This window comes from Kogia breviceps, chromosome 6 (genome assembly GCF_026419965.1).
Source record: "Kogia breviceps isolate mKogBre1 chromosome 6, mKogBre1 haplotype 1, whole genome shotgun sequence".
Classification (NCBI taxonomy): Eukaryota; Metazoa; Chordata; class Mammalia; order Artiodactyla; family Physeteridae; genus Kogia; species Kogia breviceps.
Genome location: NC_081315.1, coordinates 88,147,831 through 88,160,786, shown reverse-complemented (window position 1 = coordinate 88,160,786; position 12,956 = coordinate 88,147,831).

Here is a 12,956-nt window from a genome sequence, read left to right as displayed (position 1 = left end):
ACAAACTCCAATATAAAGTCATGAAATATTAAAATATTCCTGTAGTTACATGATACAACATGAGAATAAACCTGTAAAAATATTAAAAAATAAAATTATTTTTATGTATATATTCAAATATTGTCTAATTTTACCGAAGAGACTATTATGAAAAATACTGAACTACAAATTTATAAGCATATTTGTGTATATATATATGTGTGTATATATATATATATATATAAATATACAGTTGCATTATACATGCATATATGTACACACATGTATCCAGAATGGCTTCCACATAAAGGTGTACATCATTATCTCCACTTTATTCTATTTATAGGAAACAAGATATTATATAAAGCCAGCCCACACTCAAGAGGAAGGAATTAACATTTCCACATTTCTAAATGAGAAATATTAAAGAATTTGTGGTTATATTTTAAGGAAAGAAGGAAGGGAGGGAGAGAGGGAAAGAGAGGGGAGAAAAGACAGAGAGAAACAGAGAGAAAGAGACAACAAGCAGCAAGCTGCAATACAGGTGACAATGTAGGTAAATATATAAACACATGGTGTGATACAAAAAACTATACTAGTTTTTGAAAGATATATGATAAATTTCTGAGAGAACTGACCATGTTGTGTTTTATAATTCTACTCCATTTCTTAAACACCACTATGAAAGAAATATGTATATAAGATGACTGACATAGCTTTTTGTTGTTTGTTTTTTTTTTATGGTACGCGGGCCTCTCACTGTCGTGGCCTCTCCCGTTGCGGAGCACAGGCTAGGGACGCGCAGGCTCAGCAGCCATGGCTCACGGGCCCAGCCGCTCTGCAGCATGTGGGATCTTCCCGGACCGGGGCACGAACCCGTGTCCCCTGCATCGGCAGGCAGACTCTCAACCACTGCGCCACCAGGGAAGCCCCTGACACAGCATTTTATGCAGAGAAGATACTGGTAACAACCATAACTCATTTATTCAGCAACTGTATGATAAAGGATAAAAGAAATGAACTTAGGTAAGGTGTAACAAGTTCTGATGATTGTATTTTAGAATTATCAGGGAAGACCTCTCTGATTAGGTGATATTTCAGCTAAGAAATAAATGAAATGACAGATCAAGCCATGCAGATATCTACACAAGAATTACATCAGCTAAATGACAAGTCTAAATATCCAAAGGCTAGAACATGTTTGGTGTCTCCAAAGAAGCATTAAGTAGAGAGGTAGAATGGGAATAGAGGTAATGACAATAAAAATGTTATGAAGTGAAATCTGAGGAGTAATGCTGTGTGTATTGGGGTGGCGGGGGGCAGGAGTCAAGCATATGTAAGGAAGGTATCTCAATGAGTGAAGGAAAATGAGATCCAGGTAAAATGGGAGGCCCCTTAAGAATGTGGAACCCGGGTATTATGATGTGACCTGATTAATATCTTCAAATATCACTGCTGCTGTTGTATAAAGATTTTAGGAAACCAAGAGACAAGCAGGGAGAATGACTAGAGTATTATTGCCATATTCCAGGTGGAAAATGGTGCTGTCTTTGACTAGGTAGTGGTAAAAATTGGTTGTATTACAGATAGGTTAAGTTAAGAGCAGTATTTGTCAATAAATTGTTGCAGGATGCAAAAGAAAGTGGGAAGTCGAGGAAGATTTAAGGAATTTTGGTCTGACAACTCAAAGAACAGAGCTGTCATTTACTGAACTGGGGAAGATAATGGGAAATTTAGTGCAAAGTCAAAATTTCTATCTTGGGCACATTAAATATAAGATGCCTATTAAATGCAAAGTTGAAGATATCAGTAGACTACTAAACTACTTTGTAGTTTAGAGGAGAGTTTCAGCCTGGATTAAAAATTTGGGGAGCTGTCATAATATAATGGGTCTTAAAAACCGTGGGGCTAGATGAACCAAGAGAATGAATGTATATAAAAGAGAAAAGGCTTTGGGGCTTAGTTCCAAACTTACAGCTAGAGAAGATGAGGAACTACCTACAAATGTTGCTGCAACAGTTAAGTAGGAAATTGAGAGATGGTGGCAGCTCAGAGGCCAAAGAGGGGGGAAAAAAAAGTATTGCAATAAGGAAGGAATGAAGACTTGGTCAAATATTACACATAGTTTGAGAATGATGTTGACAATTTAACATTGGCTTTTCTGGTATGATGGAAGCCAGAGTATTACTGGAGTATGTGCAAGAGAGAAAGGAAGGAAGTGAAGAGATAATATGGAGATAATATGGTTAAATAGCTAAACAGCTTAGGGAATAGACATATTATTAGAATACAATTTAGCTCTATATTAAAGAATGAACTAGTCCTTAAGGTGTGATCTTTTGAGAAAAGTTTAAGTAAAATGTTTAAGTTAAAAAAAAAAAGTAGACTATGGTGGATATTTTCATCTCATTTGGCTGAGTAACAGCGTGGTAGAAATTTTTTTAAAAACACATGCATGTTTATATTTGTGTCTATTTGCACGCTAAGAGAGATACAATGATTGAAAGTTCATGTACCACACTTCCAGCTTTTATCAATGGGGTAGTGGTGGGAGGATCGGAAAAAAGAAGAGGTAATTGACTTTGTTCAATTTACTTTCATATTTTCTGGCTGGTTTTGTGGAATCTGCATGACTCTTGCAGTTTCAAAGAAAATCTAATAGAGGATAAATGTACAGGCAAAATAGACTAGGAGATTATTGTTTATGCAATCCTTCATTCAACCCACAAGATGCTTAGTAAGTCAGGCAATATGCAAGGGCTATACTTGTGAACGAGATCTATGTAGTTCCTGTCTTCAAAGATTCTACATTCTAGAGCAGTTGTTTTCAACCCTGGCTGCATGTTAGAATTGAACAATCCGGATGCATAGCCCATACCACAGAGTAATTGAAATGAACCCTTGAGGTTGAAGTCAGGGCAGCTATATTTTTTAAAGGTCACTAAGCAATTCTATTGCGCTGAGAGTTTTGTACTGCTACTCGAAGAAATGGCTAAGGTTTAGTAAATATATCTAACCTGTAAAAACAATATTTTGGAGAAAACTAGGATGCCCTCCCCACAAACACACACCACTTCACCCAGATAAGTGAACAACAAAATTTCAGTGTTTTTCCATAACACATCCTTGCTGGAATTAAGCAATATATATTTTTGTGTATACATTTTATTGTGGTAAAATATATTCACATAACATAAAATTTACTCTTCTAACTATTTTTAGGGGTAGAATTGGTAATCAGCATGTTTTTAAAGGAAGAAGTAGTTTGTGGACTATCAACAACTACAACCATATACTACTTCCTGTGTGTGGCAATGACATCTAACAAAAAGTTAGCTTCCAAAAAAATTTCATTGGCCAAGTTTTTTGTCTTGTTTTGTTTTCATTGACTATTATTTGGAGAGGGCACTATTTGTATTTTGCTCTTTGTTCACTAATAAACAAATTGCGTAAAAGTATACCTTTACTACAAATTATATCAGTATAGACCATGGAAGTGTAGTCCCTTTAGATTTTGATGAAGTACCTTGGTAAGGAAATAAGCACTACTTTACAAAAATCATACACCAAGCACTCATCATCCCTCAGGTCTTATAGTTGGAAGGGTCCACAGGCTCACCTTTTAACCATCCTGTCTGTTGATTTATTTTTTTAAAAATAAGCATATTTAAACACAGAAAGACAAGGTGAACCAGAGACGCCTTAGCTACATAACAGAACCAAGACTGATGCCTAGGTTTGTGAGTCCTGCGGTCTCTCCTCTATTAATAAATTCCCTCTTTACACTTCTGCAACATGAATGTATTAGAGTTTCAGCAATGCTATTTGTTCATTTATAACCTATTCTGTTCTGTTCGTCTTTTCTCTACTTGTTTTCTCTTTTACTTCTCACTTTTCTCTTCTCCCTCTCTTCTCTCCTGGCTAAGCTGTGATGCTGTACTGGCTTTTCTTTATTTTCAAGGCAAGACTGCCTTTGGCTGCCAGCCAATCTTCACTTTCTTTGAAAAAGACAAGTGCTGTTTGTTATGTGCAACGTTGCTGTTCTTGGAAAAGTCAAACAGAGAGTATATTCAGCCAGCATTTTTTCCAGCTCATTTGAACAAAGATGTTTCTTCCTCAGATTTCCATCAGAAAGTGACTTCAAGCAAGCTCAGCCTCTGGCATTCAACCAGACTTTCAACATTGTGATTGGATCTGGCTTTTCAGTTCAATTATGTGCTAATTTAATCTGCTGACTTTTTGCCTTCCACCCTCATTTTCTAAGAACATTTAACCATGGGCAGTAATTTTATCGTCAAGAGTTTTCAGTCCCCTGTGGCATGTTCTCCTCATAGAATACATTCAAACAAAATCAAATGCATACAATCCAATCATGCTTATAGAATCTAGGGAGAGATTTACTAACAAAATAATTTTTTGGAAAATACAAGTTATAATTAAGGGCAACGGCCTGATAGCCATTGACTTCACATAGTAATTTAATGTAAAAACAGGAGTGTTTTTGTTTTATAAGCTCATTGTTTTGAGTAACAAACAATGAAAGTGGTACTTATAACCTACTGAGGAATCAGGATAAAAAGTTATAATCAAATAATAATAATAATACACAGTCATAGGATTTATCTCTAAATGGCTTGCTTTAATATATAAGCATTCATATAGATATACATACATATAGTTTTTCATTTAAGAGGGTATTAATTCATGCTTTTCCCATAGTTTCCCCACCCCCATAAACAGCTTCAAGTAGATTAGTGTTTTCTCTAAACTCTATTCAACTACGTTTTATAACTTTACATCATCAGGTGTGTTCAGCAAATCTGAGCTACATTTTGATCGTCTCCTAAGATTTTTTGTTTCTGCCTCCTAGACACATGTTTCACAGCCCCATTGTTCTTTGAGATAGCTAAGAGTACTTCCTGATATGTTATTTGAAAACTAAATTTAAATTTCTCTTCTCAGTTTTTCTGATAACATTTTTTGTTTTATTCTATATCCTTTTGCGTATAAAATTAAGCATATTATTTTCTAGGTTTTCACATAATGATGTGTTGTCCAGATAGATACTTACATTTCTTCCAATCTGACTTTAAAAGTTATGGCTGTATGAACTTTAATTTTTATTTATTAAAAGAGGTCAACTCTAAGTGTAAATTAGTTGGATTAAAATGCTGGATGTTTACATAGAGAGGATTTGCTTTCTCAAAACCTAAGGCAGAAATTAATTCATAATGTTAGTTACCTTTGAGCATAAGTGAGCTACAGTTGAATATATAATCCCTAATTCAATTCTCACCTGGGTGTTTTGGACTCAATACTCAAATATGCTTAACATACTTAGGTATTAGCAAAACACAGATAAAACTATAATAAAATATCATTATAAAAGAATTAGAATGGTTACAACTAAATAAAAAACAGCAATGCCAAGTGTTAGTAGGGATATAGAGTAACAGGAACTCTCACACACTTCTAGTGAAAGTGTAAATTGTTACAAACACTTTGAACTGTTTAGCAGCATCTACCAAATCTGAACATATGTATACTTATGAATCAATTAAATTCTTATATTTTAGAAATTTATGTATACACTTCACAGAAATCTGTATGTCACCAAAGTGCAAGAATATTTAAGGAAGCACTATTCGTAGCATCCCCAAACTAGAAATTACCAAAATTATCACAACAGTAAAATAGGTAAAGTAGGATGAAAAACTTCAGAATTACTACTAAAATGGAATATTATACATTAATAAGAACTATAACTATGTACAACAACATAGATGAACCTCACAGTGTTTAGTAAAAATGAAATCCATAGAAAGAACAGTGAATACCGATTATGTTTGAGAACATGCAGGGCCTTTTTACGGTAGTAGATATTAGTGGAGTGATTACACTTTTGGAAGGGCTAGTAACTAAGTAAAGTCATAAGGGCATATGTTGGAGGCTGGTAATATTCTAGATCTTGATATATTTGATATTTCTACAGGAATGCTTAGTTTTAAAAATCCAGTGATCCATATGCTTAAAATTTATTCATTTTAATTTGTGGGGTTATACTGCAATTAAAAAGCAAAGGATAAAAACAGTTTACTATGTTTAGATCTTACCTCATTTACTAAGAAGTGGCTGAACTTAAATATCAAAATGAGTGTACAAATTTCTATGATTTTGCAATAAATTTGAGACAGTTAAACTCCTTTTTTAATTTGGGTTAAACTCCTTTTGTATTTCGGGCTACATTTATAATAGATTGCAAATCACTCTATTCCCAGATGACTTACTTTACTCAAAGCATTTATGTACCATGTTATCTTATTTCACCCATCTAATGTTTTGTGTCTGAAACAAAATCCTGTCTGTGGACAAACTTTTGAAAGTACCAATATGAGTGTTTAATTCCCCTATGAAAATCCATTTGCTGAGGGTTAAACTGAAAAAAACATAGCAAGGGATAATGTAGGGGAAATTGTACTTAGTTTTTTCATATTCAGTATATTATGTTACTAGCAAAAATGTGTGTGTGTGTGTGTGTGTGTGTGTGTGTTTTAATAATTGGGTTCTCCATTAATCTTATTTAAAAGAGAAAGATTTATATGTTCCAAGAAAGTTTTAATGGACTATGAAAATCACTGACTTCAGAGGACACAGTATAGCTAAAGTCTGAGAGAGATTGGAAGATAAAATGTCACATTAAAAACAAAAGAAAAAAATTATTAACTTTTCTATTTTCTCTACTTGGCCTTATCTTGAAATGTAAATGAAGATCTGATAGCCTATACTGATAGCTGTGTACAGATGCACATGCTTTATCAACTGGGTTGGAGCTTTATTTATTTATTCTTTTTATTTTTATTTATCAAATATTACTTTACTGTATAACATGTGCCCATCCCTTAGGGTGACAGAAAGGTTTGACCTGCTCCCCTTCCTAATTATAAAGCCCCACCACCTACTTACAGGTGTTTGACAAGTACAATTGCCAGACACAGGCTTTCCCCTAAATACTGTTTGCAGTCTAATCCAACACAAAGTAGCAAAGTCAACTGAGGCTTCAAATTTCTGTGCTATAATATAAGAACATATTTTTAACTGGTATTATTACTTAACCAAAATTTGTAAAAGTCTAATTTATCAAAATTTATTACTTTACATTATTTTATAAAAGCCTTTTTTTAAAAAAAAAAAAGCAGGCACAAGAATTAAGCAGTCAAAAAGAATTGAATGAAATCTGGATTGCTCTGGTGATATCAATCAGTGGTTTACTATCTATAAATATATCTTTAAACAACATGTTTTTTTCTTATTCAGAATAAAGACACTTTCAACCTTTTAGCCTCCAAGTTAGGATCACACTTCTCAGGGACTGCTAATATTTTCAAATAATACTGGTTCATTCTTACTGCGTTTTTACGATGTACTGGATGTTTTGCATAGATTAACTCCTATGTGGAATTATCTACAGTCCAGTCATTCTGTGTGTTATAGAAAGCTGAGGTATCAGGTGTACCATTATCCCATCAATTGACTGAAATTGTTACTAAGAAGCCTATCAGCTTGTCAAAGTGAAAAGTACCACTTATTAGCACTGATACCAGACATGTGTGTTACATTTAACTTTCATAATTAAATTCTAAGAGTGCTAATAGTATTTGTTTCACACATGACTTATCTCAATGCTTTGTTGTGATATATATCAGTGTGGTGAGGGAAGAGAAACACATGTCAAAGGAGTGATCTTTTTAAGTAAGAGACCATATATTCTTCAAACAGGAAATTGTAAACTTAAAGGATTCCAAATTTATAATTTTGTTTTTTCTTAAGCTCTGTCTAATTAAAAGGCACATTATGCAATCACATTCATTTAAATTCAAATGGAAGTCCTTTAGAACATTTTATAAGTTATCCACTGTATTTACTGGTTGTGCTACAATCAACATATTAAAGTTCAATCATTCTAAAAGTAAATTAACAAAAAATATTGAGGATTTGATTTTCAATTACAGATGTAAGGAGCCTGGAAGCTAGCACTCCAAACTAACAGCAAGTAAAAAACCACAGAGACTGGAAAAAAAAAAAAGCAACAACTCTTTTTGGATCAATAAAAGGGGAGAAGATGCAGAGCAAAACACTGACCCAGATATTAGAGACAGAGTGGTAAACATAGGGAGTCACGACTTACCAGAGCAGAGACTGGAGTGAAACTGCCACAGGAACCAGTGCCAGGATAGGAAAACTGAAAATGTTGTCAACAAACTGCTGAAGGCTCAGTGTGGACAACTCTGAGAGTTAAAAACTTCATGAAGAAACAGTCCGCAGTGGAGGGGTACCCCACAATAATCGGAGATTTGCTTCCAGGAGCTTGGCCAGGTTCTCACAATAAATATTGGAGAAAAATCCCCTTCTGCTTCCTGCAAGAAGGGAAAAGGAACCATTTTGAAATACACCAGGGCCCTCTGTTCTTCTTAATAAGGCCTGCCCTCAGGTGAAACTAGTAACCAGAACCTAACCTGCTGTATTGTTAGAGCCTAATTGACACAGGGAAGGGAAATAGCACAACTCCAGCCCATGTGAGCCATCCTCTCCCATTTAAAGATTGAGAAAAAATCCAGAAATTCTTGTGAAGCTAACAGTCCAGAGGCATAGGCTGATACCTAATCATTGGACCATAGAACACTTCCACTCTCCCCGCACCTTACCTGCACATTACTAAAGAACTATTTATAGCAGTCCCTTTTGCCAGTTCATCATGTTTGGTTGTCAAGAAAAAATTGCAAGCCATACCAAAAGATTAAAAAAAATACAATTTAAGAGGCAGAGCAAGCATCAGAACAAGAAATGGTAGGAATGTTGAATTATCAAACTGTGAATTTAAAATAACTATGATTAATATGGTAAGGGTGTTAATGGATAAAATAGCATGCAAAAGCAGATGGGCAATGTAGGCAGAGAGATGTAAATGCTAAGAAAGAATCAAAAAGAAATACTAGAAGTCAAAAACACTGCAACAGAAATGAATAATTACTTTGATGAGCTGATTAGTACATTGGAAACAGCTGGGGAAAGACCCTCTAAGCTTGAGGATATTTCAACAGAAACATCCAAACATGAAATGTAAAGAGAAAAAAGACTGAAAAAAAAGAACAGAGGGCTTCCCTGGTGGCGCAGTGGTTGAGAATCCGCCTGCCGATGCAGGAGACACGGGTTCGTGCCCTGGTCCGGGAAGATCCCACATGCCGCGGAGCAACTAAGCCCGTGAGCCATGGCCGCTAGGCCTGCGCGTCCGGAGCCTGTGCTCCGCAACGGGAGAGGCCACAACAGTGAGAGGCCCGCATACCGCAAAAAAAAAAAAAAAAAAAAAAAAAAAGAACAGAATATCCAAGAACTATGAGACAACTACAAAATGTGTAACAATAATATAATGGGAATATCAAAAGGAGAAAAAAAACAGAAGAAATATTAGAAATATTAATAACTGATAAGTTCCTCAAATTAATGTTAGGCACCAAACCACAGATCCAGGAAGCTCTGAAAGTACAAAGTAGAATAAATACCCAAACTCCTACACAGAGGCACATAATTTTCAAACTACAGAAAATCAAAGATAAAGAAAAAAATTTGAAATAAGCCAAAGGGGGAAAACTGCATTGCCTATAGAGGAACAAATATAACAGTTACATACTTCTACTAAGGAAACTATGCAAGGAAAAGAGAGTGGACTGAAATGTTGAAAGTATTGAAAGGAAAACAAAAACCTCACCAAGCCAGAATTCTGTACCCTGAGAAACTATCCTTCAAAAGTGAGGGAGAAATACTTTCCCAGAGAAAGAAAAATTGATGGAATTTGTTGGTAGTAGACCTGCTTTGCAAGAAATGTTAAAAGAAATACTTTAAATAGAAAGAAAATGATACTGTTTTAAAACTTTTAATCGGTCTAACAGATAACAGTTTGTTTAAAATAATAATAGTAACAATATATTTGATTATGTATGCTTATAGTGTGTGTGTGTATATACACACACACACACACACATATATATATGCTTATATAATGAAGTGAATTACAGCAATAAGACAAGGGATAGGGAGAAAAATTAGGATTATGTTGTTATTATAAGGTACCCCCACCACCTGTGAGGTATGGGGGTGTGATTTGAAAGTGAACTTGGATTAGCTATAAATGTATGTTGCAAACTCTAGGGCAACCACAAATGAAGTAGAAAAGAAGTACAGCTGATTTTCTAAGAAAGGAAAGAAAATGGAATAGTACACAGTGCTCAATTATAATCTAAAAAAGCAGAAAAAGAATGGAAGATAAAAATTAGGAACAAAAAATAAGGACAAGTAGAACACAATAACATTACACGGCTATTTAAATGACCAAAATCCATAGCACTGATAATACTAAATGCTGATAAATGTGTGGAGCAACAGGAAGTCTTTTTTATTCATTGCTGATGAGAATGTAAAATGATACAGATATTTTGGAAGACAGTTTGACAGTTTGCAAAATTAAATATATTTTTATCATATGAGCCAGCAATCACACTTATTGGTATTTGCCCGAAGGAGATAAAAACTTACACCCCCACAAAAACCTGCAAACAAATGTTTATAGCATATTTATTCATAATTGCCAAAACTTAGAAGCAACCACAATGTCCTTTGGGAGGTGAATGAAAACATAAACTGTGGTATATCTATACTATGGGATATTATTCAGCGTTAAGAAGAAATGAGCTATCAAGCCATGAAAAGACATGTAGGATCCTTAAATGCATATTACTAAGTGAAAGAAGCCAATCTGAAAAGTGTACATACTGTACGATCCAACTTTGTAACATTCTAAAAAAGGCAAAAGTACTGAGACAGCAAAAGATCTCAGTGGTCGCCAGGAGGCGGGGAGGCAGAGGGATAAACAGGCTGAGCACAGAGTCTATCTGGGGCAGTGAAACTGCTCTGTATGCACTGGATGATACTATAATGATGGAGACCCGTCATTACACATTTGTCAAAGTCACAGAACGAATGGACAACACCAAGAATGAACCCTAATGTAAACTATGGACTTTGGATGATAATGATCTGTCAGTACAGTTTCACTGATTCTAACAAATGTACCACTCTGGTGGAGAATGCTGACGATGTGTGAGGGCTGGGAGTATATAGGAAGTACTCTTAATTTTGCTGTGAACCTAAATTTGCTCTAAAAAAAATAAAAGCTACAAAATTGTTTCCACAATTTTTTCTTTTTCTAATTAGAAACAAATTATATGGTAGTAAACATGACATAGATCTCTAACACTAGTTTCCCCATGCTTTACCGGTGTAACTCAAGGTATTAATTTGAACACATATAGATCACATAGATTCCTTAGTAACTAAAACAGATCAGCACAAATGTCATAATGAATTATCTGCCAGATTTAGGTGGAGGGAATTTGAAAATGTCAACTATTAGATCATTTATTAATTTATTTGCTCACATTTTTTCTTTCCCTTGAGGTTCTGCTCAATATAATACTTCTGTGTAGAAATTCAAATCCATGAAAAAGTACCCCTATATGAAAATGACTATTCTCCCCAAATTAATCTAATAAATCAATGGAATTAAAAAAACTGTCAATAGGACATTTGATGGGTTTGACAAGCTAACTACATACTGAAAAATATCAACTAATATCTTTACACATGAAAATATGCAAGAATATCAAATAAATATGAAGGACTTGTTATATGAGGTAACAGAGCAAACTGTAAAGCTGTAAAAATTCAGAGAGTAAGTTACTGATGCAGGTAAGAACATTACTGTGGGTAGAGTGAGGAGAGTACTTTCACTCTTTATACTTATATGTGTCAGTATTCCTTTTCTTATTACAAGAGAATGCATTTGCATATTACATGTACAATTTAAAAACTTAAGAGGAATAGCACTACTTGCTAACAGTTTGGAGAGCTATGTGTTATGTATGAATTGTTCCAGGTATTTTCACAGGTCTTGCTGAATTCTCACAGCAGCCTTATTGTCCCTATGTTTCAGAAGAGAAAACTGAGAAATTAATTTGCCTAAAGTTGCACAACATGGAAGTGTCAGAGCTGAGATTTGAATCAGGCAGGCTGGCTCCACATGCTACACTGTTAACCACCATATAATGCATAGAGTTCTCTTAGCTAAGAAGGCAATATATCCAGTTCATATTAGGAAGATAATTAAGACAAGTTAAAGAAAAATGTGTATGTTAAATTTTCAAAAAAATAGGGATATATATACACACGCATGTCTAAACATATATTTACACTGCATAATGTATATTATATATTTAACACATTCAATTTCCATGAATATAGAGGATTCAAGACAATCTATTTATAATAAAATATAAATAGTGTGTATCAGTTTGCTGCTGCCTAACAAATTACCACAGACAGTAGATTAAAGTAACACCTATTTATCAGCTTATAATTCTCTATGTCACAGTCCAGCAAGGCATGACTGGGTTCTTTGCTCAGGTTATCACAAGATAGGGTTTTTATGTTGTAGCACTGAAGAGTCAGACAGGCTGTTCTCATCTGGAGGCTTGGAGGAAGATTCTGCTTAAGAGCTCATTCAGATTGTTGGTAGTATTCATTGCCCTATGGTTGTAGAACTGAGGTCTCCATTTTCTTGCTGTCAGCTGGAGCATTTGGTTCCTAGGGGCCAGGCCACCTGCCCTCTTGCCATGGGCCTCATTCTTCTTCAAAGGCAGCAATGGAAAATTTCTCATGGCTCAAATGCCATCATGATTTAAACATATCTTACTTCCTTTTTTGACCACTTAACCCAGATTTAACGGCCTCATGTAATTATGTCAGGCTTACCCCAATATTAATCCTATCTAGGATCAGCTGATTTAGGATCTTAATTGCATCTTCAAAATCCATTACAGTAGTGCCTAGATTAGTGTGTTAATTTTCTTAATTTTAAGCTTTGGTGC